Source organism: Corvus moneduloides, chromosome 4 (genome assembly GCF_009650955.1).
Source record: "Corvus moneduloides isolate bCorMon1 chromosome 4, bCorMon1.pri, whole genome shotgun sequence".
Lineage (NCBI taxonomy): Eukaryota > Metazoa > Chordata > Aves > Passeriformes > Corvidae > Corvus > Corvus moneduloides.
Genome location: NC_045479.1, coordinates 13,414,749 through 13,436,906, shown reverse-complemented (window position 1 = coordinate 13,436,906; position 22,158 = coordinate 13,414,749). Strand labels below are relative to the sequence as shown.

The following is a 22,158-nucleotide window of genomic DNA, read 5'->3' as shown; positions in this document are numbered from 1 at the left end:
CTGCACCCAGCACCTCATCACACACAGCACTGCCTGTCCTCAGGCCACCCTGACCCGGCCAGTGAGCAGTGACCAGACTTTGTCCTGCTCATCACCAGGGAGCAATGGGACCAGACAGGCCGGCAGCACCACCTGGGAACCTCAGTCTCCTGGGAATGGCTGTCATTTCAGGAATGTTAACAATTATCCTCGTGTTGCCACGGGTCACAGGTAAAGCCTCCCCATACACCTCCACAGATATCTTCATGGGCACCTCTCTCCTTCCTGCAAGGTGTGTCAGCACAGCCCAGAAAGGAAACAGGACTCACATCTAAGTAGGAAAAAAGATGATTTTCACCACGGTTCCCTGCCCCATGTGACATCCCTGGTTTCAAGGCACTCCACCCTCCATTTCAGGGACAAGCAGAAATGTTACTCACCGAGTTTCTTCCAGAGCCCGGATCTGCTGCAGACACATGTGCACAGGACAAACCAACTTAAACCTTCCTCAGCACAACTCTTACACCCAGATGCAGCAAATGGATGAAATCCCAGGGCTCAAAGCAAGACATGGGCTGCCGAAGAGGGAACCTGCTCCTCAGGGCCCCCTCACAGCCAGGCAAAGAGGTGGGGCTCCCGCTGCCTTTGGGGAGGAGAGAAACACCAACTTCACTCTCCTGGCATGGGAACATTGATCTTAATGTGTGAGCAACACAACAGCCACTGACAGTCACTGTCACTGCCAGGAGATGATCTCTCCAATACAGCTTTTCAAGAAGCTGTGCTAAATCCAAACTCCACTGGGTGAGTACTAAGCTGAAGTAGGGAGTGCCCTGGCTCTTTGTTTCTTACCGATGCGAAGAAGTTAAGAGGCCAAAATCTTTGCTGCACTTGAAACAGAGAGTTTAAGCAGATTTCTGCTTTCCTACTTTCCTGAATGCCTCTCAAACCAACCTGTCATGCTGCCTCACTGAGAGCACCAGTTTGACTGAAACCTCTACTTACATGCCTTCAGAAATGTAAATCCTCAGGATACAGCTGCTACCTTTAATAGAGGCAATAAATCCCAAGCTGACACACTGGGACATCCTCCTCTTCGAAGCTCCACGGTGTAATCACGGAGAATATTTCCACTCCGTGCCCCATTTCTGCTGTTTACTTTTTGGAATGCAGCGACACTTGTATTGCTCAATATGCTGCCAGTGCAATCCACACAGAGCCTACACGCGGTGCTGCTGTAGTGGCTGTGCTCGGGCCAGAATAAGGAGAGCCAGCAGAGTCTCTGAAGGCTCAGGCACAGCCAAGCCCCAGCCTGAAACTCTTCCTCTGTGTTCCTCACTCACACGAGGGAGCACACACGTGTTACACCACAGCCAAGCGTTTAATGCCAAAGCTTCCCTTCCCCCCAGAAACAGCCACGGAGGTGTAAAGCACCTTTTTACAGCTCCAGCTGCACCCCAGCCACGGTGTGAGCAAGCACAGCTATTCCAGCTTTTAGAAGTCGCGGCTCGAACAGAAACACACCTCGAAAAAGTAATTACAGGATGTAAGAACCCCAGGCCTTAAATCAAACCATATTTGTCAGCTCCAGATAAAACCCATAACTGCAGTTTCACAGCATCAGTGCCTGAAGCGTCCTACCAGAGCCTGAAAAGATTAAACCGGAGACCGCCAACCTCTCCCCCAAACTTCCCGAAAAGTTATGTCGGGTCCAGTACAGAAACAAGGCACAGAAGATCGGGAGTGCCGAAAGCACTGCGAGGCGGCACGGGAACAGGGACACGCAGCGGGGAACACGGGCACGCAGGGGGGACAGAGGCTGGCGGGCTGGGACACGGCACGGGAACAAGGACACCAAGCGGGGACAGAGGCTGGCGGGATCTGGCGGGGCAGGCTCCCCGCTGCCCCCGGCTCCGGGCACACGCGGCGCTCCCGTTCCCGGGCCCGGGCTCGGGGCGGCTCCCGGCCCCGCTGCCGGGGGGCCCCGGGCCATGGCGGCGGCAGAGGAGGAGCCGCCGGGGCAGGGCACGGCGGGGCTCATCCCGCCGGGACACGAAGTTGCCGCAGTCGGCTCCGAGCGGTCTCGGAGCGCGTCCCGGGAATTTGGCTTACCTGCGGCCGAACCGCGCAGAGCCCTCCCGGGGCGGCAGCGCCTCCGCCGGCTCCGGGCAGCCCCCGCCGCCGTCCCGCCCGCGCCGCTCCGCTCGGGGCCCGCCCCGCTCCGCCCCGGGACCGGCCCCGCTCCGCCCCGCCCCGCCCGCGGCCCCGGGACCGGCCCCGAGCCGCCGCTCTGCCCCGCCCGGCCGAGGCACCGCCCGCCGCCGCTCCCGGAGCCGGCCGTGGGGGAGCCGGCGTGGGTCTGCGAGCCCCCGAGTTCCCAGTGCCTCTCACGGGGAATCCCAGCATCGCTGAGGCTGGAAGAGACCTCAGAGATCATGGAGTGCAGCCTGTGACCGAGCGCCACCGCGCCGGCCTCACCCTGGTACCGAGGGACACGTCCAGGCTTAAAACACCGCCAGGGACGGTGGCTCTGCCACCTCCCTGGGAACAGCCCGGGGTGCTCTCCCCGGGCCTTTCCTGCCCACCTCGGGATCCCGACGAGTGTCCCAGGTCTGCGCTGGGCTGAAGCAGCCCGAGATCTCCCCGAATCGCTGCTCGGGAAGGGAAGGGGTCGGGTCTGGCCGCGGCCCCCGAGCAGGAGGCATCACCCCTACCGCCGAGCACCGCAGCAGGGAGTGACACCCTGCTTAAATCTGCAGTGCACCCATGCCAGGCGTTTGCCTCAGTGCTGAGGATAAACATCGTGCAGGTTTTAATGCAGGGATCATTGCTATATTCGCACGAGCATTACTCTCTCATTTATACAGAGTAAGGGACTCAGTGCACTCCACCAACAGCCTCGCAGCCACGCCAAAAAATAACCTTAGCTTTACCAGCTCCATGGCAGAAAGGTCTTCAGAGGCCTGAGATGCTGCTCTTTCAGGAGCGGAGCCACACAAATAACTGACCAAGGGGTTCAGGCAGGTTCAGCCAGCTAACTCTTGTTTGGAGTTAACTCAAAGCTCTTCCTTCCATCTCTTCTCCAAGGGCTGGGTTAGAGAACACTTTTGATGTTCTGTACATGGAAAAGACAATTCGGTTGTACTCTGTTTCTGACCATAACATGCAAAAAAGTGGAAGTTTCCATTCAAAATGGAAAGTATTGGTGACATGTCGAAAGCAAACATTTTGAATTCCCAACAAAAATGGGAATGTATAATTTGCTTTTTAAGCACAATTTGCAAAGAGCACAAGTCAATCCAAACCACTTTTTTTTCTGGCAAGTTACGAGACTGTCACGTTGGCCACACAGCTCCAGGGTGTCTCAGGTTAAACAGCAGGACTGAGTTTTAGGCTGTGAGAAAAGAAAGACAGTTTAAATAATACCTAGGTTTCTTTGGTATCTTCTAGTACCTCTGTTTCAAAACTTTGGTGCCTACCTATGATTCTGATGCTCTGCAGTTGATCTTTTTGTCCATTTTTCTCAAATCTTCATCAGTTTTCCAGCAAATGTTACCAGTGTGCTGTCAGCTGATGGGTAAGTGCTGATCACACTCCAGGTCACACCAGGCTGAATCACGGGGATCCCACTCCAGCACTCCATCCTTCCTGAAATGGCTGGACTTGGGCTTGCCCAGTAACAAGCACTTGGAACAAATATGGATCCACTATTCTTCAGCCTTTGTTTTTTGAATTGAGTTTTCTGTTGATTGCTTTTTTTTCACTTTGAAATTTCAATTCAGAAAGCGAAGATCTTTATTTAAAAACCTAATGCAGAAGGCCTTCATTTGTCAGGATGGCGTGAGAGAGATCTCTGAAAACAAATCTGAGCAGACAGAACATTTCAAACAACTGTTTGGATTCTTTCATCAAAGAAAATACCTTTGCAAGTTAAGACAAATCTCTGATAAGGCCTTCTGGTGTGCTTATCTCTCATCTCCCAGAATAGCTTAGCTCTTTTTGCTCCAGGCTGGTTTGCAAGAAATGGTTGATTTTCTTCACCTTTGTGAAAATGCAGCAGCCTCTGAGAAGGCAAACAACTTGCTCATCGCTCCTGTGAAGGCTTGGGGAGGTTATGAGGGGTAAGAGCATTTTCCAGCATTGTTCACTCCTCGAGGAGGTGAAGGAAAAGAGCTTTTCCCTCACTTTGCACTGGGAACACGCACCGTCTCCGTGGTTACAAATCAATAAATGGCATTAAGCCCAGTATTTCAAGAGCTGTCAGAGGCATTGTGAAGGAGCAGTGTGCACTTTCTGACAGGATTTTCTTTGGGTAGTACTTCCCATCTCCCACACACAGCGTCGTACAGCCAGGAGTATTGTCCTAGTGCAGGTAATTTTCAGCTGGATCAGTGGGGTGAGCAGACGACCTCCAAAATCCCTGGCACAAAGCAGGTGATATTAAGAAAAAATTCTTCCCTGTGAGGGTGGGGAGGCCCTGGCACAGGTTGCCCAGAGAAGCTGTGGCTGCACCATCCCTGGCAGTGTCCAAGGCCAGGCTGGATGGGGCTCTGAGCAAGCTGGGATAGTGGAAGGTGTCCCTGCCCATGGCAGGGGGTGGAACTGGATGATCTTTGAGGTGCCTTCCAACCCAACCTATGCTATAATTCTATGATTCTGTCAGTGCTAGCTCATGGGGAGGGCGCTGAAACAACAATAACAAGCCATGTACATCACAGCCAATTTTTAACGATTTTTGGTAAATAAATTCAGTACTTTGTTGCACCCCAAAGGTTTTCCCTTAGACCAAACCCATTCCCCAAAATACAACATCTGAAAGAGCTGAGGCATCTCCTTCCCAAAGAACAATGGTTTCCCACCCAGGCTGTGTATGGCTTTCACTTCAGGACAGCTCAGAAAGTGGATTCAGTGAGTCCCTCTTTTTATTCCCAGCCGGGTATTAACCCCGCAGCTGAAGCAGGGTGTTCTCAGGTCAGGGCTCCACCACCGACGCTCCTGGCACAGTTGTGTCAGTCAGGGCTGTGATGAGATAAGGATCCTCTGAAAGCAGAGCTGTGCCAGCAAAAGCACCTTGTGCAGATGGAGGTATAAGCAGAGAAAACAGCACTTTTGTCCTGGGAGCTTCTTTCACGTGAGGGAGCTGGAATCCGCTCTCTCAGCAGCAGCAGCAGCAGCAGCAGCAGCAGCAGCAGCAGCGGCAGCAGCAGCAGCGGCAGCAGCAGCAGCAGCACAGTTTTACTGCTAGAAGCCATTATCTTTGAAATGTTTGCTCTTCTGACCAACTATTGTAGCTGGGCTGTCAAAGCTGTCCTGGCTTTCTACCTGAAGTATCCTGATTGTTAAATACTCAACAGAGCAAACTGTTTTAGCCTTGAGCTTTGGCATGACATCATGTTCAGTCCTGGAACAACGCACTGCACAAGCAATTTCTATCTGTCAAATCCATAACTGAACCTTTCTCCTCATGTTTAAATTCCCCTCCAATCCCTTCCTAAAAAGGAGAGGAGAGATTCAGTGCCCAAAGGATTCATAATCCACAGCAGCTGAAGTACAAAATGCTCCCAAACCGTACCCCCCAAACAGTCAAACTCCTGACCTTGGCTGTCCCATCGCTGGCTCTTCCCACAATGTTTGAGAACACCAAGAAAAGCCCTGCACACTGAACTGCTGGAAGAGATGCTGTCCTGTCTTGGCTCTGCTGCAAAGTTTCTGGTCTAAAGTTTCTCTGTCCTGGAGTTTCTGGTTTAAAGCCCCCAAAAAGCACAAGGCCGTTTAAGAAACGACCAATCTGCCCCAGCGCTTGGGATTCTTTCAGGTGCCCGGTTTCAGGTGATCAGTCTTGTGTGTTTCATCTGGAACCTTGTGTAATTGGCCCCTGAAAATCAAGAAAAAGCAAACTCTACTTCCTTTTTGAGTGGACAAGGAAGCTTTCCATAAGATTTCACATACCCAAGAGGGGGAAAAAGGAATTAGCTGCAGAAACCTGTCCAGCATGAATACTGAGGTGAACCTCAGAGATGTGTCAGCGTGGACCTGGAAATCACAGAGAGCAGTATTACAAATCAGAAGATGCTGTGTATTTTATGTAAAACGTGAGCAAGAGAAAACCTCCTGATGTGAGCAGGAATCACCTCAGGCTCACCCGGGGCAATCCATACCATGGCAGTAGCACAGCTGCTTGAAAAGATTGGGTGTTCCAGACCATTGTCTTCCCATTGCTCTGAATCACTGCTGTCATTAAAAGCAGGAAAGGAAAGGTTAAACTTCGAGAAAGTTTTACATTCTTAAATTTCTGCAGGCCTACCAACCTTTTTTTTTCCCCTCTCCCTGGAGGTTTCACACTCACTAATTTAGATATAAGTGCACCTTAACTGGGCTGAAATCCTCATTAGGTTCACGTTCATGTACTTGTTACAGCATTCTCTCAATTTCAGTATCAGCAGATAATTGTTGCTTATACTCAGGAGAGGCTTTCTGATATAGTCAGAGCTTGATGGAGCTGAAGAGAAGCCCTTTGGGTACTCAAAGTGTTTAACTTCAAACATGGGACAAAATGTTCACCAGAGGAGTCAGGAACTGGCATAGAGGTGCCAGCAATAACTTTTCCTGGTAGCCCCCGCACTGGAATGTCCCAGATAAGCACCTCTCTACTGAAATGCACACACGTGGCTGGCACAGCAAGGCACATACCCGAGTCTGTGAAGCAGTGCAAAGTGTTATCAGAGCAAAGCAGGCGTGCTGGAGGCAGCAGGACATAACAACCCTACCAGAAACTCCCTTTGTAGCATCTGCCTAATCTGGAGGACGCTTTCCTTCTAGCCACAGCCAAACTCATCCCTTGCACAACTCACACTGTTAATCATGGCTGACCACCCTTCATCCATGCCTGGCTGCTGATGGCATCCTACACCTAAGCTTTGCTCCTCAACCACCAGGCTCTCACTTTCCACTTCCCACTAATTCTGAGCACATATTGCTTTCATTCCTTCCAAAATGACTTTCACATCCCAATTGCCTGGGGAATTGTGTGAATACTTTCCTTAAATTTTCCTCAAGTTTCTCAGATACCCAAGCACATCTCCTGGTTTGTTCTTGGCATCAAGTTGTAGCTGCTAATGAAGAACCACCCGAAGTGCTGCTCAAGGCAGTCTTTTCACAGTCCTGACAGAACCAGGCTGACAGGCGCTCCCCAGATCCCTCCAGCACTGGGACAGCTATAAAGCACCTTTCCGGAGAGAATCTCAAACAGTGCGAATACCAGGGCGGGGCTGTGATGCCGCAGAGCAGCCGAAGGGTTCACCCCCGTCGTGCATCCCCCGCAGGAGCAGCCGTGCAGCGGTGCCAGCCCCGCTCGCTGAGCGCGGATGTCGCTGCCCGGCACGCTGCGACACAACCGCAGCCTCTCAGCGCAGCCGGCACAATGAGGCAGTGTCAGAGCCGGCTCGGCCAGTCGGGCCCTGGGCTCAGCCTTTAAGTGGCCTTCGGGAGCGGAAAACAACGCGCTTCAGACATTCCTGAAATATTCGGGCTGAGAGGCCGCCGAGGAAGGCGACAGCATCCTGCCCAGACGGGAGCAGGAACTGCGTTTGCTTCCCATCTCCAAGAGATGCGTTCACAGCGTTTGTTCCTGGACTGACCTCTCTGGAAATGCCTTTTGCTGGTGACTCACCGAGGTGGGAAGCCAGAGCAGGCTCCCACCGGCTGAGTCAATCAGGTGGCAGGACCCAAGCAAGTTAATCACTTGAGATGACTGCAGTCTTCTGCTCTGGAGAGACAAGAAGTGATAAGGAAAGTCTTAGGGGCTGACTGGAGTAGTCACTGAGCTGTCTCACTGTATCAGCACAGTACTTGTCCTGCTCCAAGCAAAGTGACAGACAGCCAGAAATCAGAGATTATTTTGTCCCGAAAGAAGGGAGAAACATGGAAAATACAGCTCCAAGATAGTCAAAGAGACGTTGATCATCAATTTAGGTACTATTGGTTTTGATCTCCCTCTCTCTTCTCCCTCTCCATGGATTTTATGCCTTAGGAATGTGGAGAATAAAGCTTTCATTCATGAAAGATACCTATTTTTTAGGTTAGGAAAGACATCAAAATGATCTTTATTCTCCACTTCACTTGCGAGCCCTGTCTTTTTGTGTTAAGGATAAGTAGAAGAAGAAACAAAGGGATTTTGTTTAAGTGGGGAGTAAGTAATGTCTGAGTAAGTGTGGCTGACAGGAATAGTTTATAAATAGAACTTCACTAAACCTATAAAATTAAAATATTTACATTATATACCTAAAACAAACGATTTGAGGACCATCCATGAGACAAACAAGGGGATAAAAACTATAATCACCCTTCAGCATTCCTGCCAGAAGGTGTGCAGAATGGACTGAATTTCAGTTGTCTGCTGGTGAATTAGAGGAATAGTTGCCTCTTCCCATTGCAAAAGTGCCTGAATATCTCACTGGAGTCATTACACAATTGAAATCTGGATGTCACAGACTGGTTTGGGTTGGAAGAGACCTCAAAGCCCTTCCACTTCCAACCCCCTGCCATGGGCAGGGACACCTTCCACTATCCCAGCTTGCTCAGAGCCCCATCCAACCTGGCCTTGAACACTGCCAGGGATGGTGCAGCCACAGCTTCTCTGGGCAACCTGTGCCAGGGCCTCCCCACCCTCACAGGGAACAATCTCTTCAACCTTCTCAGATTGTACTTATTCAACAATGTCCCTTTTAAAGCTGGTCAAGCATTTTAACTTCCATCCCTGACAAAGCGTTGATTTTAACATTTTGAGAGAAACAGAGCAATGCATTTGGGATTGAAGAGATGGATATTTAGGATTTTCATGAAAGCAAATATTCCAAGAACAGCAGCTAAGCAAAATAATATGAAAATCACAATGTAAACATCAAGCTATTCCATGGCAATGTTCATGTGTTCATCCACGGATTAGCCTTGAAAAGGTGGTGGAGACCAAGGGAGTAGGTGAAGGCTGGGACAAAGAGCACAGGAGTTCTGCCAGGCTGCAGGGTTGCTCTGTCTGGTTCAGCTGTACCTTCTGCATCCATTTTATGTGTCCTGCTGCCACTGCAGTTCCTGCACAGGGCGAAGAACAGCCTGTATGCAACACACGTTGCAGGAGGGAACAGGGCTGTGAGTGATAAAAGGTCAAACACGTGCAGCAGATAAAACAAGGCACAGAAAGCAGGTGAGCACAGCATAAGGGCAGATAATCAAACGTGCATCTCAGATGAGATTAATGACATCCCGAGTCTGACCTTGCTGAGGATGGGAGCCACACCTCCTCTGGCAGCTCGGCTTCACGGCAATACCTGCGGCGGTCACGTCTGCTCGGCTAAATGCCTCCTGCCTTTTACAAGCCCTATCAGCTCATTAATGCCCAATTTGCTAATGCACAGGCACGAGGGATCCTGCACCAGCAGTCCTGTCGTGTTTTGTCTTCGTGCCAAAAACTCCTGAGAACATCTTTAAAGAGCCAGCTCCTCTCTAACTCAGGTAAGAGTGCACCAAGCAGGTTTCACCAAGGCCTCCGGGAGCAGAAGGTCTGCTTCAGTTTCAGAGAACAGCTGTGTCCATCTCCTAGAAAAGCGTCTTTGGTTCCTAAAAGAGTTGTTTTCTCTTACAAAGGTTCTTTAAAGAAGTTTCAAATGTAAGTGATCAAAGTCATTGCTGCGGATATTTTTTCTAATCCTGGGTTCTGGAAAGAACTATTTCAGCATTTCCAAATAATTTAGTCACCACTTCCCCTTTCTCAGATTACTTTTTGTGTACTTACATACAGCACTGCTATATTTGTATCCAAACCACCTGAAAACTAAAAAAAATAAAAGGCAGGAAATTCAGATATGAGGCCTTTAATTTATACACAAAACACCTGCAGTGGACATTAAAAGATGTTTCAGTCCATCTCAGGCATCCGAGGAATGATGTTTTCACATTTAAGATAAAACAGAAGTCAGAAGTAACCATTATCTTCTGGCAAGTGTTTTTCAAACACAAAAATCCCCCTTAATGTTTGGGAATCAGGGCTTTAGACTGGATGGTCTTTAAAAATCTTGTTTTCTTTAAAAGTTTGTATCTATACTTTTACATATACATAAGTAAACACTTAAGCTGGATTCATTAATAATTCAGTAGCCTATTTAAGATGTAAGCTTATTTTAAATAAAGTGTGAAATTCTTACTCTGAGTATTAAAACATAAGTTTAATATATATTTTTAAAATTAAATAAAATTCAAGGTGAAAATCACAAACATTTGCTACTAAAGTTTTAAAGAATATAAAATCAACCCAGCGGATGGAATCTGAACATCTGGAACAAGAATTGGCTGAAGTGAACCAGCTTTTGATAAAAGGCATTTTTCTACATGTGCAGAAAGGATATTGGAGCTGAACAAGCTGAATAATCTGAAACAGAAATAGCAATAAGTTAAAAGCTGAGAAACTGGGGACTACCCACCAAAAGCTTGTGTTCCTGGCTGAACTGTGAATAAAAGCAGGGAATGGAAGTGCCACTTCTCTTCAGGATTACATTTTGAGGGATACTGACCAGCAGCAAGCACTTTGATTCACCAGCTGTAAATGATCTAAATCAGTTTTATGAAAAAATATACAGTGATGAGATTTGCATGGGTTCTTCTGTGGACAGCACACCTGTAATGGACTGCCAGGTTAGTTAGATGTAGTAAATAAATAAACATGTGATACATGGGCATGTCCCTGCAGGGGATAAACTGAGCTTCCCCTCTCCTGCAAACACAGGAGATCATGGGAATGTTCCACTAACACAGGACAAACTATGTGGCATTTCTTATGATAAAGTATGACGGAAAAAGGATTTAAAAGCCACAGGCCTTTCCTGTCCCCCATTGTCACTCAGCCCACAGAATCCCGCCGGGCTGCAGCACTCAGTGTCGGCCCCCAGTGAGCTACCAAAGCTGCATTAAGTGTGTGTGGGGGGTATTTTTAAATTCAACGTGTCATATTTTGCATGTTGGAAGACATTAAGGCAAGCTGCCCTCCTACTTCCCATGGAAATTATGCAGCTGATTGCTCCTGCATTAACAAGCTGGGAGACACACATCAAAGAAGAGCTGGGAGACTGGCACAGGCCCCCAGTGATTACAACCAAAATGAGTTTCAGGCAGTTTCAAAACATTTGTCTTATCCAACCCAAAGGTAGCCACGGCATTCCCAAACAGAGGGTGTCAGAAGTGAGTTCTTGCTCTGCTCAGAGCTCACATCCTCTTCTCTACCCCAGGTCTCAGGACTGATTCAACCTGGAATTTACTTTCCTTGGGAAGGCAGCTGGCACAAGTGCTGTGCAGGCCTGCCAGCAGCTTTTGGAGTGTCACAGGGGGAAGCAGTCTCTGTAAATAATGATCTGAGCTTCCAGCATCAATACAGTGTTATAGTGAAATGGCTGAACGAGACTCCACAGGCTATTCCTGTGGGGAGGATGGGAATGAGAGGAGGGAGCCTGGGAGGGAAGCCAGCAGCAGGGACAAGCACAGCACACTTCCAGACTGGGAGGGGTTGTGCTCACACGCACCTCAGATGGACACACGCCCCTTCTAGGGACTCCAGCACTGTGGGAAAAGTTGGTTTACATGTCCTGATGTCCCTCACAATGCCTGGCCAGGGGCAGCAGCTCCTGGATAAGGAGAGGGATTGAGCACACAAAGATAATGTGACTTTGAACAAAACCCAGAAACAAATCTCAGGAAGAAGAGATGCCATGAGACAAAATGGCAACCTCCAGTCATATTATGCTTGTCTTTCCCCTCCATCCCTTGTTGTAACCTGTTGTAGGTATTTGTCTTAGGTTTGAAACCTACACAAGCAGCTTCTGAAGGCAAGAGCCTCCAGCTGCAGGACACCAGAGTGCCTCTGTCTTGGTGAGGTAACTACTGTGCTGGTGCAGAAGGAACAAGAACATCTCAGCTGAAATTTCCATCTGCACTCTGTTCGGTGAGGGCTGGTATCGTTTATTTGTTGGTGCCCTGCAGCAGATCTGCCTCTCTGCTTGAATGCTCCCACTTCACAAAAAAAGCCCCTCCAGCTCTCTAGACCAGCTCTGTAGCTGGCAGGAGGGGGAAATGTCAAACTAGCACAGAATGGTATTTAAAGAGAAGCATTACCCGGCAGAGCAGGCAGGTCTGCAGGGGATGTTTCTGAACCGGAGCTAGGACAAACTCTGGAATAACATTTCCCTGCATGTGCACCGGTGCCCTCGCTGGGGATTTACCTGTCTCTGTGGCCATCCCTGCCTGTCAGTTAAACCAGAGATTCCACGTGGTGACAATACCAGGCCAGGTGCTGAGGAAGACAATGCCACTGCTGTGATTCTCTGTGGCTCTGCAAGCTGGGGAGCAGGTGCAGCACCCAGGGACGATCTCCCTCTGAGACATTTGGGTTCCTTGCACATTCCCAGCCTCTGCTACATGCACCATGGTGAATCTTCTGCTCCCACCAACCTTTTGGTATTCAGGACCACCATCTAGCCTAATCTGAGCTCTGCCCGGTGGGAATGTTCTGGAGGACTCTTTCAAGGGCAGCACTGCTCAGCTCAGTGACTGGCTGTAAACAAGGCACTGGAAGTCCTGACTTCAGGAATCTCATTTAATAAAAACTGGGATTATTTTAAAGACTCGTGTAATCCGAGATATATCTTGCAGTAGCTGTCTGGACAGTAATAGCTGATGAGAAAGAATGGAGAAGAGACAACTGAGATGGGATATTACCAGTATGTCAAAATATTTTAAGGATGTGTGTCAAGAAGAGGGGAACAGGCTCTTTTCAGTGGTGCTCAGTGACAAGACAAGGGGCAATGGGCACAAACTGGAACACAGAAAGTTCCATTTGAACATGAGGAAAAATTCTTTACTGTGAGGGTGATGGAGCACTGGAAAAGGCGGCCCGGAGAGGGTGTGGAATCTCCTTCTCTAGAGATTCAAAACTCACCTGGATGTGATCCTGTGTAACCTGCTCCAGGTGAACCTGCTTGGGCAGAGGGCTTGGACTGGGTGGTCTCCAGAGGTCCCTTCCAGCTCCATCCGTTCTGTGATCATCAAGGCCAGGAGCAAAATAGCGGTTAGCTCCATCCCACTGAGATAAATGTGTAGAATCAGGTATTTCTACATACAACCTTCTCCTAGAGATTTCAAACCTCTCAGCCTGAGGGAATAACATCAATTTACACTTTACACTGCAGGGTACGTGCTAAAATCACCCAAGGGAACACTTACAAGTACAAGCCCAGCAATGCCCCAGGTACACCTGCAAGAAGGGCACTTTGGCCACACAATTCTGTGTAGTGGGACACTAAAGCCTCTGTGTTCTGTACTAATGTGGGGGGATAGCTGCCATTGGCACTCTGCTGCATTGCAGAATTACATCTTCTGTGCATCACTACTTGGGGATGAATACTCAGCTATAGAGAAGACAGCTGGGTGGGCTATTGTGAGACAGGAAATCCTATAGTTAGCACAAAGCTCATCTCCACATGCCGTTTTCTCCATAAACCTTCAAAAGTCAAGTCCCAGTAAGAAGTCAGACTCACTGTCAGTCTGATGAGATTTAAATATAAACAGCGATTGATGTAACAGCAGTGCAGGGCCAATGTGTGCACAAGTTCTTATTTTCTTCAGACGATCACAGATCAGCTCCATATGCTGGTTTTCTAGTCAGCAGCTGTGTCCCAGCTATTGATTAAATTTTAATTAATCAAGCTGAAAAAGCATGCTGCTGCAAGTTCAGCTTCTCAGACCCAAGTTTGGTTCATCGTGTTTATTTCGCTTTTCAGGAAGAACTTCCAACAAAATCATCACTGTGAGGCTGCAGCAGCATTCCTTGTCAGGCAAGGAGAGCCAGCAGCAGGAGACAACTGACTTCTCCAGGCCTTGAAGTCGAGCCACTCCAATGTTCTCTGATACTCCTCATTATTGTTTTATCCTAGGGGTACACCAATTCATTAACAAATTGGCAAGAACTTTCCATCCCACATCTGAGCAGCAGTACAAGGTGTAATGCTGATTTCCTTATGGCATTAACTGTCTGCCCTGTACATTGCTCAGAAATGCAGCCTCAGCTTGACAGTAATTACATTTGGCAATTATTAACTCTCCATCTGTGCAGCCTCCCCAGGTAGGAGAAGCCTTCCCTCAGCTTTGAGAACTTTATGATTGTTCTGACTGTAACACTGAAGTGATTCTTCTCAAGGCCTTTGAAGTGTGGAGTGCTTTGGGCTGTGTTTTCACAGGTGGGAAACAGAGACAACGGAACGAAGTGAAGTCCAAAGGTCACCCAGGATGCGAAGCTGAAACATTAAACACAGAGATCCCAACACCAGGCTCGTTATTTAAAATGCACAATGGCTGAACTCAGTATCCTTGCATATGTGATGGAAGGCAGAATAAAAATAGCAGTGGAAAGAGCTCCCTCCTATTTTCCTTTTCTTTTGTGGGTTTACAAAAGCATCCGCACCAACACCCATCCTTGAATGCAAAGTGTGCCTAAGGAGCCTGCTCCAGCTCCCTGTGGGGCTGAGGAACAGCTCTCAGTAGTCGTTGTGAGGCAAATGGTGTTGTAGATACTGATGTTAAAGCACTGAAGTTCATCTATCTCCACAGTCACTGCCAAGAAGCAAAGCTACTGCGGTCAGAACAGTTCACTCACACCCCATACCCAAAACCATGGGATTTTATGAGCAATAGAGCTTTGCATGGTTGGTGGTTTCAGCCTTACCATGCCAATGAAAAGAGCAAATAGGTTTTTGATGTTAGCTCCAGGGTCCTGACCGGCTTTCAAACAAAAATCTGAGGAGTCCCAGTCCCAAGAGTTTTCCTAGCTTGTTTTGTCTCAGCTCAGCATGTTTCTTTCCTGCCTGCTCTCAGAAGCATGGGTGGCAGGGATCACCCTTTACCTGGAGAGTCTCAGAACCAAGAATTACAAATTAGTCCTCGGCACAGCACCCTTTGGCTACCAACCTGCTGCACAAGTGAGGATCCAAACCAGGTTATTTCAGCATTAGTATCAGATTAAGAAGCAAAGACCTCCTTTTCCCAAACTCTAGGTAAACCCCACATCACTGGCATTCCATGAGCTCCAAACACCCACGCTACCTTAGCAGGGTTTCAGATTTGATGGCCTAATTCCTATTCTCAGCAGTAAATTCATTTAAGTGATGTAATTCTGCCACAGCACTGACAAATCACCCCAAACGAAAAGCCAGATAATGAGATCTTGCAGATTAAGTCAGTCCCACTCCAAGTTTCTCATTATGAAGACTAGGTAGAAACCTATTGGAATCCTCCTTATTTCAGAAGGCAGATGAGGTGAGACACCATGCAGTGAGGCTGGGGGTAGCACAACACTCAGGCATGAGTGGCAGCCTTGTTGAGTTTGTGTCTGCTTTAATTTGGACTCATCTTTACACCAAGACTTGCTGCGTATGGAGTAACACAGGTACGTGCAAGCAATTAGAGAGCGGATATTTCTCAAGTGTGAGAGGGTCAGGCCCTCACTTCTCGTGGAATTGTGGCCAGAGGCAGCACCTCCCTCCATTAAACACTGAAAACACAAGCCAAGGGAGAGTCCTAAACTCACTCCTTTCCCACAGGGAGGCTTGAGGAATGCGTGGAGCAATCCCAGCTGGGCGACTCAAATCCCCACGGACCATTAGTCTGGATTTCCCTCACAATTCAGTGTACATAAAGATCTCACCTATTTGGGAAAAACCACCAACTTCAGCAGCCAGCGATCCACCTTCATCCTGTGGAGAGCCTCCTTCCTCCTCATGAACAGGAGTGTGCTCCCTTCCTCAGTCTCCTTGTGGCCCCAGGAATCTTTCCCTTATTCCTACACTTGGTGACACTTTCAACAGGCAAGGCTAGAAGACATTTTCATTTTGGTCTGTGGGCTTTGGGAAAGTAAATTAATCGCTAAAAATGCACAGCAATCATAGGAATGGCTGTGACAATGAGAACCAAGAGGCCAAGTTAAAAATCTGGAACTGGTATCCCAAGTTTACAGAAGGGGAGTCACATCTGCTCAGTAAAGTTTGCAACTATTTCTCTGTGGCTTTGCTTAAGCTAAACGATGGCTGAATCCACATGTTTAGTTTATCCTGGCTTTGCTTTTCAGCCAAGTTTCCTATTTCCGTAGGAGAAGCTCTGCTCAGCTTACCATTAATATTTGTCCTGGAATTTCAGCAAAAGGCCCTTGAACTCCCAAGTGCTGTCTCTGATGCAGAAAGAACTCAGCAATTTATTAGTGTTTACACATTCTTAAGAAAAGGTTACTAACATTTTCCTAATGTTAATGATTCTGTGTGTTTCTTGGAGAAATATTTCAGCTAAAATTGTTGCATTAAAAATCAAAGTAGGTTTGAAATTGAGGTGCAGATCACTTCTATTTAACTATAATTTTACAAATATCTCAATATAGTTAAGACATTGTAAACATTTGCTAAAAAGTGATCAATTATTTTTGCCTGTGGCTCCACCTCTTTTTCTTATTTTATCTTTTTTTTACTTTCAGTGCAGAATTACTGTGCTGCCATGAGTTTCCACTTAACCACCAACTAAAGCAGCAATTTAATTGTGGAGTTTAATTCTACCTTGTACACTCCAAGTGCAAATATTTATTTAAACATGGGGATAATTCTAAACAGAGCTAGTCCAGAATAAAAGCTACTTACGTTAAAATATCTGCCAGATTAAGCTTCTAGGCAATGTTTACACCATCCTGAGAGTGCTGTGTGGAGAATCCTAAACTGGATCTGGAGGTAGGTGGTGGAAGAGAAGCCAATTAGGTTGGTCTGGTGGGCTTTGCCCCTGTAACTGGATTATTGCCGGGATTCACTGGTGTGCTGATGGTGCTGTACTGTGCTAGACACAAACAGCCTGGTTTGAACCAGCCCTGGGCTTTCTCAAGACACTGCTGCACAGCATTATCACATCATTAGTGGCATCAGGGACCCTTCTGCAAGGAAATGCTCCATCATTAAAAAAAATAACAGCATCCTTCCATTCACAGCAGGTAACTTTTAAGCACTTGTTTATAAAAAATACTGGGTTTACCATTTCCAGCTCTATGAAATAAACCATGTGAAATGCAAACTAATTTCATTGTTTTGACACAAACTTCTTGTCCAAATGCTGGTTTTGAATCTGACTTCTTCTCTGGGCCATTACCTGGGGCACTAACCATGAGTGCAGTGTGCGAGCATTGCTGCATTTTTTTATTGCTTCTTCATTATTAACAGCTGTACATGACTTTAATCTCTCAGTTCCTCAGAAGCTCAACATTTAGAAAGTTCGGATTATTAAGAGATGCATTACTGTGCCTACAAGTGACAAAGCAAGTTCTGTTACAATGATCTCATCTGCAGCCTGTGTGAATTAAATAGATATTGATTTATATATCTAAATGCCTATAAATCTGTGCAATGATAACTGCAGAGGAACAACAAGGGAAAAAATACAGCCTGTCTGCAGAGAGGATTTATACCCAGCCCATTTTTCTACCTTGAACTTCAGTTTTAACAGCTACCTTGCAATTATTCTTAATATTGACCTTGGCCACGCTGAAGGCAGAGATTCTCACAGACTGCAGTGGGGTCAAGTTTGCACTCAATTTTTGTTAGTATAAATCAACTACAATGTTAAAGCCCACTTGGGACATACTAAAAATCCTGTAAATTCTGATCTGCATTCTCAGTGAAACTCAGCTTTCAGAAGAAACAAAAGCTCATCCTCCATTTGAATTTGAAGGGTTGGAAGACATTTCCCAGGTTGTTTAATGACAAGGAAGTGTGTAATCGTTCATTGGTGTACACAAGATTAAACTGGGGATTTCACAGAATTACAGATAACAGTGCCATAAAATCCTTGGCCCATCAACAACCAAATGAAATTATCTATGAAGGCCTGGGGAAAAAGAATCTGGCCATCCCACACCCACATCTGTAACCTATTCTTAGGGCTGTTTCTTAGAACTATAGAAGCATTTGGGTTAGAAAAGACCTTCAAGATCACCGAGTCCAACTGTAGACCTAACTCTGCCAAGTGCACCATGTGCCTAAGTGCCACTCCAGAGACATCTAATGGACTGGTTTAGGACTACTGGAACATGTTAGAAGTTCTGTCCTATGAAAAGCATCCTACCATGAGACTGAAATGTCTGAATTTTTAAAGACTTGCCCCGTATGAGAATCACAGAATGGCTTGAGTTGGACAGGACCTCGAAGTTCATCCAGGGCCAGTCCTCTGCCATAGGCAGGGACACCTTCCACTGTCCCAGGTTGCTCAGAGCCCCATCCAGCCTGGCCTTGGACATTTCCAGGGATGGGGCAGCCACAGCAGTTGTGTAATAGACTAAGCAGGAAAATAATCCCCTTGGAAATTATCTTCCCCTCCAGCTGCTGTCAGGAATCCTCTTCAAAGGTTTCAAAAGTTATGAACCCTTATAACCAAATCTGAAACACCAGAAAAGTGCCCATGATGAAAAAGTTTACCAGAATCAGTAAATATTTGGTTTAAATGCAACAAAGATGGAGAGAGAGAGAAGAACAATCCACCCCCTTTTGCTTTATCCCAAAGGAGCTGAGGGAGCAACATGTCACACATTCATACAAGTATCTTGCTTGCAGCATGGGATAGAATTATATTTTAGATTATTTATATAAGTAGTTGTCCTGACTTTCTGCCACCCCCACACACTTTTATTTTGGTGACAAATGTATTTTTCTTGCAGCTGCATCTGGAGTTTCATTCCATTTGATCTTTGTGTTTATCTGCAAGCTCCCACAACATGGGAGTGTTTCCCATGGCTCTTTACCAAAGCAACTGTAAGAATCCTGCAATAATGACCTTTGATTTCTGAGATACAAAACACGTGTCTTTATACTGGAAACTTCACATTCCTTACAGAACTTGGATATGAAATACAGAAAAATTACCACAGGAGACTAAATACATTGTTTTGGGTTTTTTTAAGACAATCTAGGAGCAGGCAGTAAATTACTGTAATAAACCACAAGCGAGACAGGCCTGAAAACTGTTGTGATTTAAAAAGTTCTAAAGCTGGGGGTTCATAAAGGAGCACTGTCATAAAGGCCTAAGTGGTCACGAGTAAGAGAGAGACAGAAGATAAGAAACAACTCTTTGCTGTCTCTTCCAGCCCCAGAAGCAGCAATCCATAAGTAAAACAGTAATCTGCAGATGAAACTACCAGGAGCCCAGAAGAGGAGAAGCAGCTCTTCCTGCAACAATTTCCTTAGGAGTCAGCCTGTGTCCATTGCTGCCCACAGCAGAATGGGCATCCTGAGCACCAGAGGGGCTGGAACACAAATTCCTTGGAGAATGAAGTGTAGGCAGCCCAGAGCTACTGTTCAGAGTAAATCTTTAGAAGCTGATTGTATCTTACTGAAAACAACACTAAGCTCACCTGCCTTACTGTTTGTTAAAGGATTTATCACCTCTTCAATGATAATGAAAAAAGTATCTGACACTGGAAGTGCATTTGCAGATTAAAAAAAAAGTATTCTTAAAATTCTTAAAGACCTGGCAAATCAAATGTATATAAAGCACAAGGGAAGAGGAGGGGCAGACACTGATCTTTTCTCTCTGGTGACAAGACCCACGGGACTGGAGATGTGCATATATCTGGAGGGGACAGAATGAGTATTTTGGGGGAAAAATAAGGAACTTGGTAACGAACGGGTAGGGAAAATTTTAGAGGCAAAACCTGACAAAATCTCTGTGGCAGAGAATGGACACTTTGAGGGAAAAATGAGGTGATGAGTAGGGGACATGTAGGGAAAGTTGTGGGAGTAAATCTTGAAAAAAGCTCCATGGTATTAAATAAATACTTTGAAGTATAAATGATGGAATTGGTGGAAAAATAGGGGTATTTTTTCTTTCTAGATTGTGGATAATTGGGGAGAATATTTGGGATAAAGAAGTGAAATGTACAAGGGAAGTTTCATGTTCCCAAGGGAATGCTTTAGGCATGTGCAGCTTCTGAACTGCACAAGTAAGTCAGGCTCCCACAGAAACCTTCCAAACCTGGAAGGGACAGGGCAGAAAATTCCAAGAGTGGTGTGGGAAGTGCTTTCTCCCAGGTCTGGACACCACTGAAGTTGAAATGACTTAAAAATATTCCTTGTTCCTCTCTTGTTCCCAGCCCAGGTCTAAGTTGGTGTTCCCTGAGTGGCTGCAGCTCCCTGGATGCGGAGGGAGGAGGTCTCTGCTGGAGAGTGGGAGAAATGTCCCTGCTGGCTGCTGTGTGCCTGGTGGGCAGAGAACTCTGGTCTTGGCAGGATGGGTTTGTGAGTATTTAATCAATCCCACCTCCTTTTCATGAGGTGTTTCAATGAGCCATCAGCAGGGATCACTTTTAGCCGGCTTTAGTTGGGGTCTTCCCAGATTTCTGAGCTTCACAAGGCAGGAGATGGACAGGTGGGAACTGAACACTCCCGAGGAATTGCGTGGTAACACCTCCATGTTTGACAGCTGATCCTTGTGCTCAAAGGATCCCTCTTTCTTCCCTTCAGGCAATTCCAAGGCTCGCTGCTCCCATCTGGGAAGAGTCCCCAGTCTGGATCTTCTCATGGAAGAGTATCCCTGCAGCCTTCCCTGCTGGGATCCTGCTCAGGAATCCATGGGGTACAAGTTTAGCCCAGTTCTAATTCCAAAGGATTTGGTGTCTGCCTTACCTGGCTGGAGTCTGCTTCCAACTCTGTTCTTGCTGCTTCTGCTGCTTTCCATTTCCCAGGAATTCCACCAACACAGTGACAGTGTTTTCACCTCCTCCAGGATTCCCTCTGTCTGGGTGCTGGAAGAATATCAAAACCTGGGCCTCCAGAGCTTTACTATCAGGAATTACATCCCTGGATTTGTTCATTTCCAAATATTACCTCTTCTCAACAAAGCCCTGGGCATCCAAGGAATGTAGAAATGGATGTGCTAACCGCTGGTTGCACCTGTGGAATGTCAGAGCTTGGAAAAATGGGCAGTTTGGGCTTTTCCTGGTGGTACCTGTGAGGTGTGTTTTACCTAAGAGCTCTTCCCATGTCATTCCCTGTACCCACCAAAAATCCACTTGTTTATTCCCCAGCTGCTTCCTCCCTCTTTTCCTTTACCCAACAGAATTTTAACAGGTGAATATTCCCGTCTGTAATAGCACCTTTCATTCCAAACCTAATGACAAATGAATCACTTCCTTTGACCTTCATTATTAGGATTTCACCAAGAGCTGGTGGATGGAAAATGATCCTCTCCTGGCCCCTGCTGGATTCCTGGAGCAGGGATTCTTTTCCTCTTTCCCCCACTCCCTTTTCGGGCTTTGTTCCACAGCTTTTGCTTCCAATCCTTGGATCCTTTCCTTCACTCCAGGAGCTCCCAGCAGTTCCACGCCCTCTTTTCCTCATCCTGGTAATTTCTGCAAGAACAGATCTGTGCATTTCAGTTCCCTTCTCTTTTTTCCAACAGTTCCCACCAATCCAGACCTAAAGCTGACATAAGGAGCTCTCAGTGACCACAGATCCAAACCCAGACCTTGCCATCCCTAAACCAGCAACTCCAAACACACAACCCCGGACAATTTGTATTAATTAAAATCTAACACACCAAATATTTTAAAATTCCCAAGAAACATCCTGTTGCCTTCAGCTCCTAGGGGTTTTTTGCTTTGAACTCACACCGATTTGGGGATCAAGGGATTTCCCTGGAAAAACCTGCGCGGTGCATGCTGGAATCCCCAATCCCCTGAATCCAGGGAGTGTTAAAAGCTTAGTCCAACCTGGGCCACCATAAATTTTTGCCAAATATCCCCCCAAATCCTTGGGATAACAGAACCCTCTGGTACTGCATTTCTAGTGTTGGAAAACCAGGAATTACTTTATTATGCTGCCTCCTTTTCATGAGGTGTTTCAATGAGCCATCAGCAGGGAGCACTTTTAGCCGGCTTTAGTTAAGTTTCTTTTTCACAGATTTATTGCTGTTTTGATCATGAAATCAGCAAAACCTTAAGTTTGCTAAATTAACTCTGAAAAGCTTCAATGAACAAATCCTGAGAGAATTGGGGATTGGATATTTGGGATCTTATGGCCCTTCAAGGACATGTTGGGTTTACCTGCTGATTTTGGTGCCAAGGGAAACTCC

At 46.8% G+C, this 22,158-nt stretch overlaps 1 protein-coding gene across 12 annotated transcripts in view; it reads right to left on the bottom strand.

The window, feature by feature from the left end:
* Nucleotides 1–2,180, bottom strand: part of PPFIBP1 (PPFIA binding protein 1) — a 102,619-nt gene extending 100,439 nt beyond the window's left edge. For all 12 annotated transcript variants that reach the window (XM_032105586.1, XM_032105591.1, XM_032105590.1 and 9 more), the window contains exon 1: nucleotides 2,092–2,180. The gene's annotated coding sequence lies outside the window, so the exon portion shown is untranslated. The remainder of the gene's footprint in view (nucleotides 1–2,091) is intronic.
* Between the last annotated feature and the right edge of the window lie 19,978 nt (nucleotides 2,181–22,158).